Raw genomic sequence first — 20689 nt, forward strand, 5'->3', positions numbered from 1 at the left:
AGGAAATATCCTCAGGCGAAATCTGGAAAGAAGCTTTCTGAGAAACATCTCTGTTATATGTGACTTCCACTCACAGAGTTACATCTGTATTTCGTGGATCTCTTTGCTAGCCTTGTTTCTGTGGAATCTGAGAACAGATATTTCGGATCCCTTTGGAGACTACAGGGCCAAAGGAAATATCCTCCGATAACAAAGAGAAAGAAGCTTTCTGAGAAACTTCTTTGTGTTCTGTGAAATCATCTCACAGAGTTACAGCTTTCCCCTCAAGAAGCCTTTCGCTAAGACAGTTCTTGTGGAATTGGCAAAGTGATATTTGGAAGCCCATAGAGGGCTATGGTGAAAAAGGAAATATCCTCAGATGAAATCTGGAAAGAAACTTTCTGAGAAACTGCTTAGTGTTCTGTTAATTCATCTCACAGAGTTACATCTGTATTTCGTGGATCTCTTTGCTAGCCTTATTTCTGTGGAATCTGAGAACAGATATTTCGGATCCCTTTGGAGACTATAGGGCCAAAGGAAATATCCTCCGATAACAAAGAGAAAGAAGCTTTCTGAGAAACTTCTTTGTGTTCTGTGAAATCATCTCACAGAGTTACAGCTTTCCCCTCAAGAAGCCTTTCGCTAAGACAGTTCTTGTGGAATTGGCAAAGTGATATTTGGAAGCCCATAGAGGGCTATGGTGAAAAAGGAAATATCCTGAGATGAAATCTGGAAAGAAGCTTTCTGAGAAACTGCTTAGTGTTCTGTTAATTCATCTCACAGAGTTACATCTGTATTTCGTGGATCTCTTTGCTAGCCTTATTTCTGTGGAATCTGAGAACAGATATTTCTGTTCCCTTTGGAGACTACAGGGCCAAAGGAAATATCCTCCGATAACAAAGAGAAAGAAGCTTTCTGAGAAACTTCTTTGTGTTCTGTGAAATCATCTCACAGAGTTACAGCTTTCTCCTCAAGAAGCCTTTCGCTAAGACAGTTCTTGTGGAAATGGCAAAGTGATATTTGGATGCCCATAGAGGGCTATGGTGAAAAAGGAAATATCCTCAGATGAAATCTGGAAAGAAGCTTTCTGAGAAACTGCTTAGTGTTCTGTTAATTCATCTCACAGACTTACATCTGTATTTCGTGGATCTCTTTGCTGGCCTTATTTATGTGGAATCTGAGAACAGATATTTCGGATCGCCGTGGAGACTATATGGACAAAGGAAATATACTCCGATAACAAAGAGAAAGAAGCTTTCTGAGAAACTTCTTTGTGTTCTGTGAAATCATTTCACAGTGTTACAGCTTTCCCCTCAAGAAGCCTTTCGCTAAGACAGTTCTTGTGGAATTGGCAAAGTGATATTTGGAAGCCCATAGAGGGCTATGGTGAAAAAGGAAATATCCTCAGACTAAATCTGGAAAGAAGCTTTCTGAGAAACTGCTTAGTGTTCTGTTAATTCATCTCACAGAGTTACATCTGTATTTCGTGGATCTCTTTGCTAGCCTCATTTCTGTGGAATCTGAGAACAGCTATTTCGGATCCCTTTGGAGACTATAGGGCCAAAGGAAATATCCTCCGATAACAAAGAGAAAGAAGCTTTCTGAGAAACTTCTTTGTGTTCTGTGAAATCATCTCACAGAGTTACAGCTTTCCCCTCAAGAAGCCTTTCGCTAAGACAGTTCTTGTGGAATTGGCAAAGTGATATTTAGAGGCCCATAGAGGGCTATGGTGAAAAAGGAAATATCCTCAGATGAAATCTGGAAAGAAGCTTTCTGAGAAACTGCTTGGTGTTCTGTTAATTCATCTCACAGAGTTACATCTGTCTTTGGTGGATCTCTTTGCTAGCCTTATTTCTGTGGAATCTGAGAACAGATATTTCGGTTCCCTTTGGAGACTATAGGGCCAAAGGAAATATCCTCCGATAACAAGAGAAAGAAGCTTTCTGAGAAACTTCTTTGTGTTCTGTGAAATCATCTCACAGAGTTACAGCTTTCCCCTCAAGAAGCCTTTCGCTAAGACAGTTCTTGTGGAATTGGCAAAGTGATATTTGGAAGCCCATAGAGGGCTATGGTGAAAAAGGAAATATCCTCAGATGAAATCTGGAAAGAAGCTTTCTGAGAAACTGCTTAGTGTTCTGTTAATTCATCTCACAGAGTTACATCTGTATTTCGTGGATGTCTTTGCTAGCCTTATTTCTGTGGAATCTGAGAACAGATATTTCGGTTCCCTTTGGAGACTAAAGGGCCAAAGAAAATATCCTCCGATAACAAAGAGAAAGAAGCCTTCTGAGAAACTTCTTTGTGTTTTGTGAAATCATCTCACAGAGTTACAGCTTTCCCCTCAAGAAGCCTTTCGCTAAGACAGTTCTTGTGGAATTGGAAAAGTGATATTTGGAAGCCCATAGAGGGCTATGGTGAAAAAGGAAATATCCTCAGATGAAATCTGGAAAGAAACTTTCTGAGAAACTGCTTAGTGTTCTGTTAATTCATCTCACAGAGTTATATCTGTATTTCGTGGATCTCTTTGCTAGCCTTATTTCTGTGGAATCTGAGAACAGATATTTCGGATCCCTTTGGAGACTATAGGGCCAAAGGAAATATCCTCCGATAACAAAGAGAAAGAAGCTTTCTGAGAAACTTGTTTGTGTTCTGTGAAATCATCTCACAGAGTTACAGCTTTCCCCTCAAGAAGCCTTTCGCTAAGACAGTTCTGGTGGAATTGGCAAAGTGATATTTGGAAGCCCTTAGAGGGCTATGGTGAAAAAGGAAATATCCTCAGATGAAATCTGGAAAGAAGCTTTCTGAGAAACTGCTTAGTGTTCTGTTAATTCATCTCACAGAGTTACATCTGTATTTCGTCGATCTCTTTGCTAGCCTTATTTCTGTGGAATCTGAGAACAGATATTTCGGATCCCTTTGGAGACTATAGGGCCAAAGGAAATATCCTCCGATAACAAAGAGAAAGAAGCTTTCTGAGAAACTTCTTTGTGTTCTGTGAAATCATCTCACAGAGTTACAGCTTTCCCCTCAAGAAGCCTTTCGCTAAGACAGTTCTTGTGGAATTGGCAAAGTGATATTTGGAAGCCCATAGAGGGCTATGGTGAAAAAGGAAATATGCTCAGAGGAAATCTGGAAAGAAGCTTTCTGAGAAACTGCTTAGTGTTCTGTTAATTCATCTCACAGAGTTACATCTGTATTTCGTGGATCTCTTTGCTAGCCTTATTTCTGTGGAATCTGAGAACAGATATTTCTGTTCCCTTTGGAGACTACAGGGCCAAAGGAAATATCCTCCGATAACAAAGAGAAAGAAGCTTTCTGAGAAACTTCTTTGTGTTCTGTGAAATCATCTCACAGAGTTACAGCTTTCTCCTCAAGAAGCCTTTCGCTAAGACAGTTCTTGTGGAAATGGCAAAGTGATATTTGGATGCCCATAGAGGGCTATGGTGAAAAAGGAAATATCCTCAGATGAAATCTGGAAAGAAGCTTTCTGAGAAACTGCTTAGTGTTCTGTTAATTCATCTCACAGACTTACATCTGTATTTCGTGGATCTCTTTGCTGGCCTTATTTATGTGGAATCTGAGAACAGATATTTCGGATCGCCGTGGAGACTATATGGACAAAGGAAATATACTCCGATAACAAAGAGAAAGAAGCTTTCTGAGAAACTTCTTTGTGTTCTGTGAAATCATCTCACAGTGTTACAGCTTTCCCCTCAAGAAGCCTTTCGCTAAGACAGTTCTTGTGGAATTGGCAAAGTGATATTTGGAAGCCCATAGAGGGCTATGGTGAAAAAGGAAATATCCTCAGACTAAATCTGGAAAGAAGCTTTCTGAGAAACTGCTTAGTGTTCTGTTAATTCATCTCACAGAGTTACATCTGTATTTCGTGGATCTCTTTGCTAGCCTCATTTCTGTGGAATCTGAGAACAGCTATTTCGGATCCCTTTGGAGACTATAGGGCCAAAGGAAATATCCTCCGATAACAAAGAGAAAGAAGCTTTCTGAGAAACTTCTTTGTGTTCTGTGAAATCATCTCACAGAGTTACAGCTTTCCCCTCAAGAAGCCTTTCGCTAAGACAGTTCTTGTGGAATTGGCAAAGTGATATTTAGAGGCCCATAGAGGGCTATGGTGAAAAAGGAAATATCCTCAGATGAAATCTGGAAAGAAGCTTTCTGAGAAACTGCTTGGTGTTCTGTTAATTCATCTCACAGAGTTACATCTGTCTTTGGTGGATCTCTTTGCTAGCCTTATTTCTGTGGAATCTGAGAACAGATATTTCGGTTCCCTTTGGAGACTATAGGGCCAAAGGAAATATCCTCCGATAACAAGAGAAAGAAGCTTTCTGAGAAACTTCTTTGTGTTCTGTGAAATCATCTCACAGAGTTACAGCTTTCCCCTCAAGAAGCCTTTCGCTAAGACAGTTCTTGTGGAATTGGCAAAGTGATATTTGGAAGCCCATAGAGGGCTATGGTGAAAAAGGAAATATCCTCAGATGAAATCTGGAAAGAAGCTTTCTGAGAAACTGCTTAGTGTTCTGTTAATTCATCTCACAGAGTTACATCTGTATTTCGTGGATCTCTTTGCTAGCCTTATTTCTGTGGAATCTGAGAACAGATATTTCGGTTCCCTTTGGAGACTAAAGGGCCAAAGAAAATATCCTCCGATAACAAAGAGAAAGAAGCCTTCTGAGAAACTTCTTTGTGTTTTGTGAAATCATCTCACAGAGTTACAGCTTTCCCCTCAAGAAGCCTTTCGCTAAGACAGTTCTTGTGGAATTGGAAAAGTGATATTTGGAAGCCCATAGAGGGCTATGGTGAAAAAGGAAATATCCTCAGATGAAATCTGGAAAGAAACTTTCTGAGAAACTGCTTAGTGTTCTGTTAATTCATCTCACAGAGTTATATCTGTATTTCGTGGATCTCTTTGCTAGCCTTATTTCTGTGGAATCTGAGAACAGATATTTCGGATCCCTTTGGAGACTATAGGGCCAAAGGAAATATCCTCCGATAACAAAGAGAAAGAAGCTTTCTGAGAAACTTGTTTGTGTTCTGTGAAATCATCTCACAGAGTTACAGCTTTCCCCTCAAGAAGCCTTTCGCTAAGACAGTTCTGGTGGAATTGGCAAAGTGATATTTGGAAGCCCTTAGAGGGCTATGGTGAAAAAGGAAATATCCTCAGATGAAATCTGGAAAGAAGCTTTCTGAGAAACTGCTTAGTGTTCTGTTAATTCATCTCACAGAGTTACATCTGTATTTCGTCGATCTCTTTGCTAGCCTTATTTCTGTGGAATCTGAGAACAGATATTTCGGATCCCTTTGGAGACTATAGGGCCAAAGGAAATATCCTCCGATAACAAAGAGAAAGAAGCTTTCTGAGAAACTTCTTTGTGTTCTGTGAAATCATCTCACAGAGTTACAGCTTTCCCCTCAAGAAGCCTTTCGCTAAGACAGTTCTTGTGGAATTGGCAAAGTGATATTTGGAAGCCCATAGAGGGCTATGGTGAAAAAGGAAATATGCTCAGAGGAAATCTGGAAAGAAGCTTTCTGAGAAACTGCTTAGTGTTCTGTTAATTCATCTCACAGAGTTACATCTGTATTTCGTGGATCTCTTTGCTAGCCTTATTTCTGTGGAATCTGAGAACAGATATTTCTGTTCCCTTTGGAGACTACAGGGCCAAAGGAAATATCCTCCGATAACAAAGAGAAAGAAGCTTTCTGAGAAACTTCTTTGTGTTCTGTGAAATCATCTCACAGAGTTACAGCTTTCCCCTCAAGAAGCCTTTCGCTAAGACAGTTCTTGTGGAAATGGCAAAGTGATATTTGGATGCCCATAGAGGGCTATGGTGAAAAAGGAAATATCCTCAGATGAAATCTGGAAAGAAGCTTTCTGAGAAACTGCTTAGTGTTCTGTTAATTCATCTCACAGACTTACATCTGTATTTCGTGGATCTCTTTGCTGGCCTTATTTATGTGGAATCTGAGAACAGATATTTCGGATCGCTGTGGAGACTATATGGCCAAAGGAAATATACTCCGATAACAAAGAGAAAGAAGCTTTCTGAGAAACTTCTTTGTGTTCTGTGAAATCATTTCACAGTGTTACAGCTTTCCCCTCAAGAAGCCTTTCGCTAAGACAGTTCTTGTGGAATTGGCAAAGTGATATTTGGAAGCCCATAGAGGGCTATGGTGAAAAAGGAAATATCCTCAGACTAAATCTGGAAAGAAGCTTTCTGAGAAACTGCTTAGTGTTCTGTTAATTCATCTCACAGAGTTACATCTGTATTTCGTGGATCTCTTTGCTAGCCTCATATCTGTGGAATCTGAGAACAGCTATTTCGGATCCCTTTGGAGACTATAGGGCCAAAGGAAATATCCTCCGATAACAAAGAGAAAGAAGCTTTCTGAGAAACTTCTTTGTGTTCTGTGAAATCATCTCACAGAGTTACAGCTTTCCCCTCAAGAAGCCTTTCGCTAAGACAGTTCTTGTGGAATTGGCAAAGTGATATTTAGAGGCCCATACAGGGCTATGGTGAAAAAGGAAATATCCTCAGATGAAATCTGGAAAGAAGCTTTCTGAGAAACTGCTTGGTGTTCTGTTAATTCATCTCACAGAGTTACATCTGTCTTTCGTGGATCTCTTTGCTAGCCTTATTTCTGTGGAATCTGAGAACAGATATTTCGGTTCCCTTTGGAGACTATAGGGCCAAAGGAAATATCCTCCGATAACAAGAGAAAGAAGCTTTCTGAGAAACTTCTTTGTGTTCTGTGAAATCATCTCACAGAGTTACAGCTTTCCCCTCAAGAAGCCTTTCGCTAAGACAGTTCTTGGGGAATTGGCAAAGTGATATTTGGAAGCCCATAGAGGGCTATGGTGAAAAAGGAAATATCCTCAGATGAAATCTGGAAAGAAGCTTTCTGAGAAACTGCTTAGTGTTCTGTTAATTCATCTCACAGAGTTACATCTGTATTTCGTGGATCTCTTTGCTAGCCTTATTTCTGTGGAATCTGAGAACAGATATTTCGGTTCCCTTTGGAGACTAAAGGGCCAAAGAAAATATCCTCCGATAACAAAGAGAAAGAAGCTTTCTGAGAAACTTCTTTGTGTTCTGTGAAATCATCTCACAGAGTTACAGCTTTCCCCTCAAGAAGCCTTTCGCTAAGACAGTTCTTGTGGAATTGGAAAAGTGATATTTGGAAGCCCATAGAGGGCTATGGTGAAAAAGGAAATATCCTCAGATTAAATCTGGAAAGAAGCTTTCTGAGAAACTGCTTAGTGTTCTGTTAATTTATCTCACAGAGTTACATCTGTATTTCGTGGATCTCTTTGCTAGCCTCATTTCTGTGGAATCTGAGAACAGCTGTATCGGATCCATTTGGAGACTATAGGGCCAAAGTAAATATCCTCCGATAACAAAGAGAAAGAAGCTTTCTGAGAAACTTCTTTGTGTTCTGTGAAATCATCTCACAGAGTTACAGCTTTCCCCTCAAGAAGCCTTTCGCTAAGACAGTTCTTGTGGAAATGGCAAAGTGATATTTGGATGCCCATAGAGGGCTATGGTGAAAAAGGAAATATCCTCAGATGAAATCTGGAAAGAAGCTTTCTGAGAAACTGCTTAGTGTTCTGTTAATTCATCTCACAGACTTACATCTGTATTTCGTGGATCTCTTTGCTGGCCTTATTTATGTGGAATCTGAGAACAGATATTTCGGATCGCTGTGGAGACTATATGGCCAAAGGAAATATACTCCGATAACAAAGAGAAAGAAGCTTTCTGAGAAACTTCTTTGTGTTCTGTGAAATCATTTCACAGTGTTACAGCTTTCCCCTCAAGAAGCCTTTCGCTAAGACAGTTCTTGTGGAATTGGCAAAGTGATATTTGGAAGCCCATAGAGGGCTATGGTGAAAAAGGAAATATCCTCAGATGAAATCTGGAAAGAAGCTTTCTGAGAAACTGCTTAGTGTTCTGTTAATTCATCTCACAGAGTTACATCTGTATTTCGTGGATCTCTTTGCTAGCCTCATTTCTGTGGAATCTGAGAACAGCTATTTCGGATCCCTTTGGAGACTATAGGGCCGAAGGAAATATCCTCCGATAACAAAGAGAAAGAAGCTTTCTGAGAAACTTCTTTGTGTTCTGTGAAATCATCTCACAGAGTTACAGCTTTCCCCTCAAGAAGCCTTTCGCTAAGACAGTTCTTGTGGAATTGGCAAAGTGATATTTAGAAGCCCATAGAGGGCTATGGTGAAAAAGGAAATATCCTCAGATGAAATCTGGAAAGAAGCTTTCTGAGAAACTGCTTGGTGTTCTGTTAATTCATCTCACAGAGTTACATGTGTATTTCGTGGATCTCTTTGCTAGCCTTATTTCTGTGGAATCTGAGAACAGATATTTCGGTTCCCTTTGGAGACTATAGGGCCAAAGGAAATATCCTCCGATAACAAGAGAAAGAAGCTTTCTGAGAAACTTCTTTGTGTTCTGTGAAATCATCTCACAGAGTTACAGCTTTCCCCTCAAGAAGCCTTTCGCTAAGACAGTTCTTGGGGAATTGGCAAAGTGATATTTGGAAGCCCATAGAGGGCTATGGTGAAAAAGGAAATATCCTCAGATGAAATCTGGAAAGAAGCTTTCTGAGAAACTGCTTAGTGTTCTGTTAATTCATCTCACAGAGTTACATCTGTATTTCGTGGATCTCTTTGCTAGCCTTATTTCTGTGGAATCTGAGAACAGATATTTCGGTTCCCTTTGGAGACTAAAGGGCCAAAGAAAATATCCTCCGATAACAAAGAGAAAGAAGCCTTCTGAGAAACTTCTTTGTGTTCTGTGAAATCATCTCACAGAGTTACAGCTTTCCCCTCAAGAAGCCTTTCGCTAAGACAGTTCTTGTGGAATTGGAAAAGTGATATTTGGAAGCCCATAGAGGGCTATGGTGAAAAAGGAAATATCCTCAGATTAAATCTGGAAAGAAGCTTTCTGAGAAACTGCTTAGTGTTCTGTTAATTTATCTCACAGAGTTACATCTGTATTTCGTGGATCTCTTTGCTAGCCTCATTTCTGTGGAATCTGAGAACAGCTATATCGGATCCATTTGGAGACTATAGGGCCAAAGTAAATATCCTCCGATAACAAAGAGAAAGAAGCTTTCTGAGAAACTTCTTTGTGTTCTGTGAAATCATCTCACAGAGTTACAGCTTTCCCCTCAAGAAGCCTTTCGCTAAGACAGTTCTTGTGGAATTGGCAAAGTGATATTTGGAGGCCCATAGAGGGCTATGGTGAAAAAGGAAATATCCTCAGATGAAATCTGGAAAGAAGCTTTCTGAGAAACTGCTTAGTGTTCTGTTAATTCATCTCACAGAGTTACATCTGTATTTCGTGGGTCTCTTTGCTAGCCTTATTTCTGTGGAATCTGAGAACAGATATTTCTGTTCCCTTTGGAGACTACAGGGCCAAAGGAAATATCCTCCGATAACAAAGAGAAAGAAGCTTTCTGAGAAACTTCTTTGTGTTCTGTGAAATCATCTCACAGAGTTACAGCTTTCCCCTCAAGAAGCCTTTCGCTAAGACAGTTCTTGTGGAAATGGCAAAGTGATATTTGGATGCCCATAGAGGGCTATGGTGAAAAAGGAAATATCCTCAGATGAAATCTGGAAAGAAGCTTTCTGAGAAACTGCTTAGTGTTCTGTTAATTCATCTCACAGACTTACATCTGTATTTCGTGAATCTCTTTGCTAGCCTTATTTCTGTGGAATCTGAGAACAGATATTTCGGTTCCCTTTGGAGACTAAAGGGCCAAAGAAAATATCCTCCGATAACAAAGAGAAAGAAGCCTTCTGAGAAACTTCTTTGTATTCTGTGAAATCATCTCACAGAGTTACAGCTTTCCCCTCAAGAAGCCTTTCGCTAAGACAGTTCTTGTGGAATTGGAAAAGTGATATTTGGAAGCCCATAGAGGGCAATGGTGAAAAAGGAAATATCCTCAGATTAAATCTGGAAAGAAGCTTTCTGAGAAACTGCTTTGTGTTCTGTTAATTCATCTCACAGAGTTACATCTGTATTTCGTGGATCTCTTTGCTAGCCTCATTTCTGTGGAATCTGAGAACAGCTATATCGGATCCATTTGGAGACTATAGGGCCAAAGTAAATATCCTCCGATAACAAAGAGAAAGAAGCTTTCTGAGAAACTTCTTTGTGTTCTGTGAAATCATCTCACAGAGTTACAGCTTTCCCCTCAAGAAGCCTTTCGCTAAGACAGTTCTTGTGGAATTGGCAAAGTGATATTTGGAGGCCCATAGAGGGCTATGGTGAAAAAGGAAATATCCTCAGATGAAATCTGGAAAGAAGCTTTCTGAGAAACTGCTTAGTGTTCTGTTAATTCATCTCACAGAGTTACATCTGTATTTCGTGGGTCTCTTTGCTAGCCTTATTTCTGTGGAATCTGAGAACAGATATTTCTGTTCCCTTTGGAGACTACAGGGCCAAAGGAAATATCCTCCGATAACAAAGAGAAAGAAGCTTTCTGAGAAACTTCTTTGTGTTCTGTGAAATCATCTCACAGAGTTACAGCTTTCCCCTCAAGAAGCCTTTCGCTAAGACAGTTCTTGTGGAAATGGCAAAGTGATATTTGGATGCCCATAGAGGGCTATGGTGAAAAAGGAAATATCCTCAGATTAAATCTGGAAAGAAGCGTTCTGAGAAACTGCTTAGTGTTCTGTTAATTCATCTCACAGACTTACATCTGTATTTCGTGGATCTCTTTGCTGGCCTTATTTATGTGGAATCTGAGAACAGATATTTCGGATCGCTGTGGAGACTATATGGCCAAAGGAAATATACTCCGAGAACAAAGAGAAAGAAGCTTTCTGAGAAACTTCTTTGTGTTCTGTGAAATCATTTCACAGTGTTACAGCTTTCCCCTCAAGAAGCCTTTCGCTAAGACAGTTCTTGTGGAATTGGCAAAGTGATATTTGGAAGCCCATAGAGGGCTATGGTGAAAAAGGAAATATCCTCAGAATAAATATGGAAAGAAGCTTTCTGAGAAACTGCTTAGTGTTCTGTTAATTCATCTCACAGAGTTACATCTGTATTTCGTGGATCTCTTTGCTAGCCTTATTTCTGTGGAATCTGAGAACAGATATTTCGGTTCCCTTTGGAGACTAAAGGGCCAAAGAAAATATCCTCCGATAACAAAGAGAAAGAAGCCTTCTGAGAAACTTCTTTGTGTTCTGTGAAATCATCTCACAGAGTTACAGCTTTCCCCTCAAGAAGCCTTTCGCTAAGACAGTTCTTGTGGAATTGGAAAAGTGATATTTGGAAGCCCATAGAGGGCTATGGTGAAAAAGGAAATATCCTCAGATTAAATCTGGAAAGAAGCTTTCTGAGAAACTGCTTAGTGTTCTGTTAATTTATCTCACAGAGTTACATCTGTATTTCGTGGATCTCTTTGCTAGCCTCATTTCTGTGGAATCTGAGAACAGCTATATCGGATCCATTTGGAGACTATAGGGCCAAAGTAAATATCCTCCGATAACAAAGAGAAAGAAGCTTTCTGAGAAACTTCTTTGTGTTCTGTGAAATCATCTCACAGAGTTACAGCTTTCCCCTCAAGAAGCCTTTCGCTAAGACAGTTCTTGTGGAATTGGCAAAGTGATATTTGGAGGCCCATAGAGGGCTATGGTGAAAAAGGAAATATCCTCAGATGAAATCTGGAAAGAAGCTTTCTGAGAAACTGCTTAGTGTTCTGTTAATTCATCTCACAGAGTTACATCTGTATTTCGTGGGTCTCCTTGCTAGCCTTATTTCTGTGGAATCTGAGAACAGATATTTCTGTTCCCTTTGGAGACTACAGGGCCAAAGGAAATATCCTCCGATAACAAAGAGAAAGAAGCTTTCTGAGAAACTTCTTTGTGTTCTGTGAAATCATCTCACAGAGTTACAGCTTTCCCCTCAAGAAGCCTTTCGCTAAGACAGTTCTTGTGGAAATGGCAAAGTGATATTTGGATGCCCATAGAGGGCTATGGTGAAAAAGGAAATATCCTCAGATGAAATCTGGAAAGAAGCTTTCTGAGAAACTGCTTAGTGTTCTGTTAATTCATCTCACAGACTTACATCTGTATTTCGTGGATCTCTTTGCTGGCCTTATTTATGTGGAATCTGAGAACAGATATTTCGGATCGCTGTGGAGACTATATGGCCAAAGGAAATATACTCCGATAACAAAGAGAAAGAAGCTTTCTGAGAAACTTCTTTGTGTTCTGTGAAATCATTTCACAGTGTTACAGCTTTCCCCTCAAGAAGCCTTTCGCTAAGACAGTTCTTGTGGAATTGGCAAAGTGATATTTGGAAGCCCATAGAGGGCTATGGTGAAAAAGGAAATATCCTCAGAATAAATCTGGAAAGAAGCTTTCTGAGAAACTGCTTAGTGTTCTGTTAATTCATCTCACAGAGTTACATCTGTATTTCGTGGATCTCTTTGCTAGCCTCATTTCTGTGGAATCTGAGAACAGCTATTTCGGATCCCTTTGGAGACTATAGGGCCAAAGGAAATATCCTCCGATAACAAAGAGAAAGAAGCTTTCTGAGAAACTTCTTTGTGTTCTGTGAAATCATCTCACAGAGTTACAGCTTTCCCCTCAAGAAGCCTTTCGATAAGACAGTTCTTGTGGAATTGGCAAAGTGATATTTAGAGGCCCATAGAGGGCTATGGTGAAAAAGGAAATATCCTCAGATGAAATCTGGAAAGAAGCTTTCTGAGAAACTGCTTGGTGTTCTGTTAATTCATCTCACAGAGTTACATCTGTCTTTCGTGGATCTCTTTGCTAGCCTTATTTCTGTGGAATCTGAGAACAGATATTTCGGTTCCCTTTGGAGACTATAGGGCCAAAGGAAATATCCTCCGATAACAAGAGAAAGAAGCTTTCTGAGAAACTTCTTTGTGTTCTGTGAAATCATCTCACAGAGTTACAGCTTTCCCCTCAAGAAGCCTTTCGCTAAGACAGTTCTTGGGGAATTGGCAAAGTGATATTTGGAAGCCCATAGATGGCTATGGTGAAAAAGGAAATATCCTCAGATGAAATCTGGAAAGAAGCTTTCTGAGAAACTGCTTAGTGTTCTGTTAATTCATCTCACAGAGTTACATCTGTATTTCGTGGATCTCTTTGCTAGCCTTATTTCTGTGGAATCTGAGAACAGATATTTCTGTTCCCTTTGGAGACTACAGGGCCAAAGGAAATATCCTCCGATAACAAAGAGAAAGAAGCTTTCTGAGAAACTTCTTTGTGTTCTGTGAAATCATCTCACAGAGTTACAGCTTTCCCCTCAAGAAGCCTTTCGCTAAGACAGTTCTTGTGGAAATGGCAAAGTGATATTTGGATGCCCATAGAGGGCTATGGTGAAAAAGGAAATATCCTCAGATGAAATCTGGAAAGAAGCTTTCTGAGAAACTGCTTAGTGTTCTGTTAATTCATCTCACAGACTTACATCTGTATTTCGTGGATCTCTTTGCTAGCCTTATTTCTGTGGAATCTGAGAACAGATATTTCGGTTCCCTTTGGAGACTAAAGGGCCAAAGAAAATATCCTCCGATAACAAAGAGAAAGAAGCCTTCTGAGAAACTTCTTTGTATTCTGTGAAATCATCTCACAGAGTTACAGCTTTCCCCTCAAGAAGCCTTTCGCTAAGACAGTTCTTGTGGAATTGGAAAAGTGATATTTGGAAGCCCATAGAGGGCTATGGTGAAAAAGGAAATATCCTCAGACTAAATCTGGAAAGAAGCTTTCTGAGAAACTGCTTAGTGTTCTGTTAATTCATCTCACAGAGTTACATCTGTATTTCGTGGATCTCTTTGCTAGCCTCATTTCTGTGGAATCTGAGAACAGCTATTTCGGATCCCTTTGGAGACTCTAGGGCCAAAGGAAATATCCTCCGATAACAAAGAGAAAGAAGCTTTCTGAGAAACTTCTTTGTGTTCTGTGAAATCATCTCACAGAGTTACAGCTTTCCCCTCAAGAAGCCTTTCGCTAAGACAGTACTTGTGGAATTGGCAAAGTGATATTTAGAGGCCCATAGAGGGCTATGGTGAAAAAGGAAATATCCTCAGATGAAATCTGGAAAGAAGCTTTCTGAGAAACTGCTTGGTGTTCTGTTAATTCATCTCACAGAGTTACATCTGTCTTTCGTGGATCTCTTTGCTAGCCTTATTTCTGTGGAATCTGAGAACAGATATTTCGGTTCCCTTTGGAGACTATAGGGCCAAAGGAAATATCCTCCGATAACAAGAGAAAGAAGCTTTCTGAGAAACTTCTTTGTGTTCTGTGAAATCATCTCACAGAGTTACAGCTTTCCCCTCAAGAAGCCTTTCGCTAAGACAGTTCTTGGGGAATTGGCAAAGTGATATTTGGAAGCCCATAGAGGGCTATGGTGAAAAAGGAAATATCCTCAGATGAAATCTGGAAAGAAGCTTTCTGAGAAACTGCTTAGTGTTCTGTTAATTCATCTCACAGAGTTACATCTGTATTTCGTGGATCTCTTTGCTAGCCTTATTTCTGTGGAATCTGAGAACAGATATTTCGGTTCCCTTTGGAGACTAAAGGGCCAAAGAAAATATCCTCCGATAACAAAGAGAAAGAAGCCTTCTGAGAAACTTCTTTGTGTTCTGTGAAATCATCTCACAGAGTTACAGCTTTCCCCTCAAGAAGCCTTTCGCTAAGACAGTTCTTGTGGAATTGGAAAAGTGATATTTGGAAGCCCATAGAGGGCTATGGTGAAAAAGGAAATATCCTCAGATTAAATCTGGAAAGAAGCTATCTGAGAAACTGCTTAGTGTTCTGTTAATTCATCTCACAGAGTTACATCTGTATTTCGTGGATCTCTTTGCTAGCCTCATTTCTGTGGAATCTGAGAACAGCTATATCGGATCCATTTGGAGACTATAGGGCCAAAGGAAATATCCTCCGATAACAAAGAGAAAGAAGCTTTCTGAGAAACTTCTTTGTGTTCTGTGAAATCATCTCACAGAGTTATAGCTTTCCCCTCAAGAAGCCTTTCGCTAAGACAGTTCTTGTGGAATTGGCAAAGTGATATTTGGAGGCCCATAGAGGGCTATGGTGAAAAAGGAAATATCCTCAGATGAAATCTGGAAAGAAGCTTTCTGAGAAACTGCTTAGTGTTCTGTTAATTCATCTCACAGAGTTACATCTGTATTTCGTGGGTCTCTTTGCTAGCCTTATTTCTGTGGAATCTGAGAACAGATATTTCGGTTCCCTTTGGAGACTATAGGGCCAAAGGAAATATCCTCCGATAACAAAGAGAAAGAAGCTTTCTGAGAAACTTCTTTGTGTTCTGTGAAATCATCTCACAGAGTTACAGCTTTCCTCTCAAGAAGCCTTTCGCTAAGACAGTTCTTGTGGAATTGGCAAAGAGATATTTGGAGGCCCATAGAGGGCTATGGTGAAAAAGGAAATATCCTCAGATGAAATCTGGAAAGAAGCTTTCTGAGAAACTGCTTGGTGTTCTGTTAATTCATCTCACAGAGTTACATCTGTCTTTCGTGGATCTCTTTGCTAGCCTTATTTCTGTGGAATCTGAGAACAGATATTTCGGTTCCCTTTGGAGACTATAGGGCCAAAGGAAATATCCTCCGATAACAAAGAGAAAGAAGCTTTCTGAGAAACTTCTTTGTGTTCTGTGAAATCATCTCACAGAGTTACAGCTTTCCCCTCAAGAAGCCTTTCGCTAAGACAGTTCTTGTGGAATTGGCAAAGTGATATTTGGAAGCCCATAGAGGGCTATGGTGAAAAAGGAAATATCCTCAGAAGAAATCTGGAAAGAAGCATTCTGAGAAACTGCTTAGTGTTCTGTTAATTCATCTCACAGAGTTACATCTGTATTTCGTGGATCTCTTTGCTAGCCTTATTTCTGTGGAATCTGAGAACAGATATTTCGGTTCCCTTTGGAGACTAAAGGGCCAAACAAAATATCCTCCGATAACAAAGAGAAAGAAGCTTTCTGAGAAACTTCTTTGTGTTCTGTGAAATCATCTCACAGAGTTACAGCTTTCCCCTCAAGAAGCCTTTCGCTAAGACAGTTCTTGTGGAATTGGAAAAGTGATATTTGGAAGCCCATAGAGGGCTATGGTGAAAAAGGAAATATCCTCAGATTAAATCTGGAAAGAAGCTTTCTGAGAAACTGCTTAGTGTTCTGTTAATTCATCTCACAGAGTTACATCTGTATTTCGTGGATCTCTTTGCTAGCCTTATTTCTGTGGAATCTGAGAACAGATATTTCGGTTCCCTTTGGAGACTATAGGGCCAAAGGAAATATCCTCCGATAACAAAGAGAAGGAAGCTTTCTGAGAAACTTCTTTGTGTTCTGTGAAATCATCTCACTGAGTTACAGCTTTCCCCTCAAGAAGCCTTTCGCTAAGACAGTTTTTGTGGAATTGGAAAAGTGATATTTGGAAGCCCATAGAGGGTTATGGTGAAAAAGGAAATATCCTCAGATTAAATCTGGAAAGAAGCTTTCTGAGAAACTGCTCAGTGTTCCGTTAATTCATCTCACAGAGTTACATCTGTATTTCGTGGATCTGTTTGCTAGCCTCATTTCTGTGGAATCTGAGAACAGCTATTTCGGATCCCTTTGGAGACTATAGGGCCAAAGGAAATATCCTCCGATAACAAAGAGAAAGAAGCTTTTTGAGAAACTTCTTTGTGTTCTGTGAAATCATCTCACAGAGTTACAGCTTTCCCCTCAAGAAGCCTTTCGCTAAGACAGTTCTTGTGTAATTGGCAAAGTGATATTTGGAAGCCCATAGAGGGCTATGGTGAAAAAGGAAATATCCTCAGATGAAATCTGGAAAGAAGCTTTCTGAGAAACTGCTTAGTGTTCTGTTAATTCATCTCACAGAGTTACATCTGTATTTCGTGGATCTCTTTGCTAGCCTCATTTCTGTGGAATCTGAGAACAGATATTTCGGTTCCCTTTGGAGACTATAGGGACAAAGGAAATATCCTCCGATAACAAAGAGAAAGAAGCTTTCTGAGAAACTTCTTTGTGTTCTGTGAAATCATCTCACAGAGTTACAGCTTTCCCCTCAAGAAGCCTTTCGCTAAGACAGTTCTTGTGGAATTGGCAAAGTGATATTTGGAAGCCCATAGAGGGCTATAGTGAAAAAGAAAATATCCTCAGATGAAATCTGGAAAGAAGCTTTCTGAGAAACTGCTTAGTGTTCTGTTAATTCATCTCACAGAGTTACATCTGTATTTCGTGGATCTCTTTGCTAGCCTTATTTCTGTGGAATCTGAGAACAGATATTTCGGATCCCTTTGGAGACTAGAGGGCCAAAGGAATTATCCTCTGATAACAAGGAGAAAGAAGCTTTCTGAGAAACTTCTTTGTGTTCTGTGAAATCATCTCACAGAGTTACAGCTTTCCCCTCAAGAAGCCTTTCGCTAAGACAGTTCTTGTGGAATTGGCAAAGTGATATTTGGAAGCCCATAGAGGGATATGGTGAAAAAGGAAATATCCTCAGATGAAATCTGGAAAGAAGCTTTCTGAGAAACTGCTTAGTGTTCTGTTAATTCATCTCACAGAGTTACATCTGTATTTCGTGGATGTCTTTGCTAGCCTTATTTCTGTGGAATCTGAGAACAGATATTTCGGTTCCCTTTGGAGACTATAGGGCCAAAGGAAATATCCTCCGATAACAAAGAGAAAGAAGCTTTCTGAGAAACTTCTTTGTGTTCTGTGAAATCATCTCACAGAGTTACAGCTTTCCCCTCAAGAAGCCTTTCGCTAAGACAGTTCTTGTGGAATTGGGAAAGTGATATTTGGAAGCCCATAGAGGGCTATGGTGAAAAAGGAAATATCCTCAGATGAAATCTGGAAAGAAGCTTTCTGAGCAACTGCTTAGTGTTCTGTTAATTCATCTTACAGAGTTACATCTGTATTTCGTGGATCTCTTTGCAAGCCTCATTTCTGTGGAATCTGAGAAGAGATATTTCGGTTCCCTTTGGAGACTATAGGGACAAAGGAAATATCCTCCGATAACAAAGAGAAAGAAGCTTTCTGAGAAACTTCTTTGTGTTCTGTGAAATCATCTCACAGAGTTACAGCTTTCCCCTCAAGAAGCCTTTCGCTAAGACAGTTCTTGTGGAATTGGCAAAGTGATATTTGGAAGCCCATAGAGGGCTATGGTGAAAAAGGAAATATCCTCAGATGAAATCTGGAAAGAAGCTGTCTGAGAAACTGCTTAGTGTTCTGTTAATTCATCTCACAGAGTTACATCTGTATTTCGTGGATCTCTTTGCTAGCCTCATTTCTGTGGAATCTGAGAACAGATATTTCGGTTCCCTTTGGAGACTATAGGGCCAAAGGAAATATCCTCCGATAACAAAGAGAAAGAAGCTTTCTGAGAAACTTCTTTGTGTTCTGTGAAATCATCTCACAGAGTTACAGCTTTCCCCTCAAGAAGCCTTTCGCTAAGACAGTTCTTGTGGAATTGGCAAAGTGATATTTGGAAGCCCATAGAGGGCGCTGGTGAAAAAGGAAATATCCTCAGGTGAAATCTGGAAAGAAGCTTTCTGAGAAACATCTCTGTTATATGTGACTTCCACTCACAGAGTTACATCTGTATTTCGTGGATCTCTTTGCTAGCCTTATTTCTGTGGAATCTGAGAACAGATATTTCGGATCCCTTTGGAGACTATAGGGCCAAAGGAAATATCCTCCGATAACAAAGAGAAAGAAGCTTTCTGAGAAACTTCTTTGTGTTCTGTGAAATCATCTCACAGAGTTACAGCTTTCCCCTCAAGAAGCCTTTCGCTAAGACAGTTCTTGTGGAATTGGCAAAGTGATATTGGGAAGCCCATAGAGGGCTATGGTGAAAAAGGAAATATCCTCAGATGAAATCTGGAAAGAAGCTTTCTGAGAAACTGCTTAGTGTTCTGTTAATTCATCTCACAGAGTTACATCTGTATTTCGTGGATCTCTTTGCTAGCCTTATTTCTGTGGAATCTGAGAACAGATATTTCGGATCCCTTTGGAGACTAGAGGGCCAAAGGAATTATCCTCTGATAACAAGGAGAAAGAAGCTTTCTGAGAAACTGCTTTGTCTTCTGTGAAATCATCTCACAGAGTTACAGCTTTCCCCTCAAGAAGCCTTTCGCTAAGACAGTTCTTGTGGAATTGGCAAAGTGATATTTGGAAGCCCATAGAGGGCTATGGTGAAAAAGGAAATATCCTCAGATGAAATCTGGAAAGAAGCTTTCTGAGAAACTGCTTAGTGTTCTGTTAATTCATCTCACAGAGTTACGTCTGTATTTCGTGGATCTCTTTGCTAGCCTTATTTCTGTGGAATCTGAGAACAGATATTTCGGTTCCCTTTGGAGACTATAGGGACAAAGGAAATATCCTCCGATAACAAAGAGAAAGAAGCTTTCTGAGAAACTTCTTTGTGTTCTGTGAAATCATCTCACAGAGTTACAGCTTTCCCCTCAAGAAGCCTTTCGCTAAGACAGTTCTTGTGGAATTGGCAAAGTTATATTTGGAAGCCCATAGAGGGCTATGGTGAAAAAGGAAATATGCTCAGAGGAAATCTGGAAAGAAGCTTTCTGAGAAACTGCTTAGTGTTCTGTTAATTCATCTCACAGAGTTACATCTGTATTTCGTGGATCTCTTTGCTAGCCTTATTTCTGTGGAATCTGAGAACAGATATTTCTGTTCCCTTTGGAGACTACAGGGCCAAAGGAAATATCCTCCGATAACAAAGAGAAAGAAGCTTTCTGAGAAACTTCTTTGTGTTCTGTGAAATCATCTCACAGAGTTACAGCTTTCTCCTCAAGAAGCCTTTCGCTAAGACAGTTCTTGTGGAAATGGCAAAGTGATATTTGGATGCCCATAGAGGGCTATGGTGAAAAAGGAAATATCCTCAGATGAAATCTGGAAAGAAGCTTTCTGAGAAACTGCTTAGTGTTCTGTTAATTCATCTCACAGACTTACATCTGTATTTCGTGGATCTCTTTGCTGGCCTTATTTATGTGGAATCTGAGAACAGATATTTCGGATCGCCGTGGAGACTATATGGACAAAGGAAATATACTCCGATAACAAAGAGAAAGAAGCTTTCTGAGAAACTTCTTTGTGTTCTGTGAAATCATTTCACAGTGTTACAGCTTTCCCCTCAAGAAGCCTTTCGCTAAGACAGTTCTTGTGGAATTGGCAAAGTGATATTTGGAAGCCCATAGAGGGCTATGGTGAAAAAGGAAATATCCTCAGACTAAATCTGGAAAGAAGCTTTCTGAGAAACTGCTTAGTGTTCTGTTAATTCATCTCACAGAGTTACATCTGTATTTCGTGGATCTCTTTGCTAGCCTCATTTCTGTGGAATCTGAGAACAGCTATTTCGGATCCCTTTGGAGACTATAGGGCCAAAGGAAATATCCTCCGATAACAAAGAGAAAGAAGCTTTCTGAGAAACTTCTTTGTGTTCTGTGAAATCATCTCACAGAGTTACAGCTTTCCCCTCAAGAAGCCTTTCGCTAAGACAGTTCTTGTGGAATTGGCAAAGTGATATTTAGAGGCCCATAGAGGCCTATGGTGAAAAAGGAAATATCCTCAGATGAAATCTGGAAAGAAGCTTTCTGAGAAACTGCTTGGTGTTCTGTTAATTCATCTCCCAGAGTTACATCTGTCTTTGGTGGATCTCTTTGCTAGCCTTA

Source organism: Macaca fascicularis, chromosome 20, assembly GCF_037993035.2.
Source record: "Macaca fascicularis isolate 582-1 chromosome 20, T2T-MFA8v1.1".
Taxonomy (NCBI): Eukaryota; Metazoa; Chordata; class Mammalia; order Primates; family Cercopithecidae; genus Macaca; species Macaca fascicularis.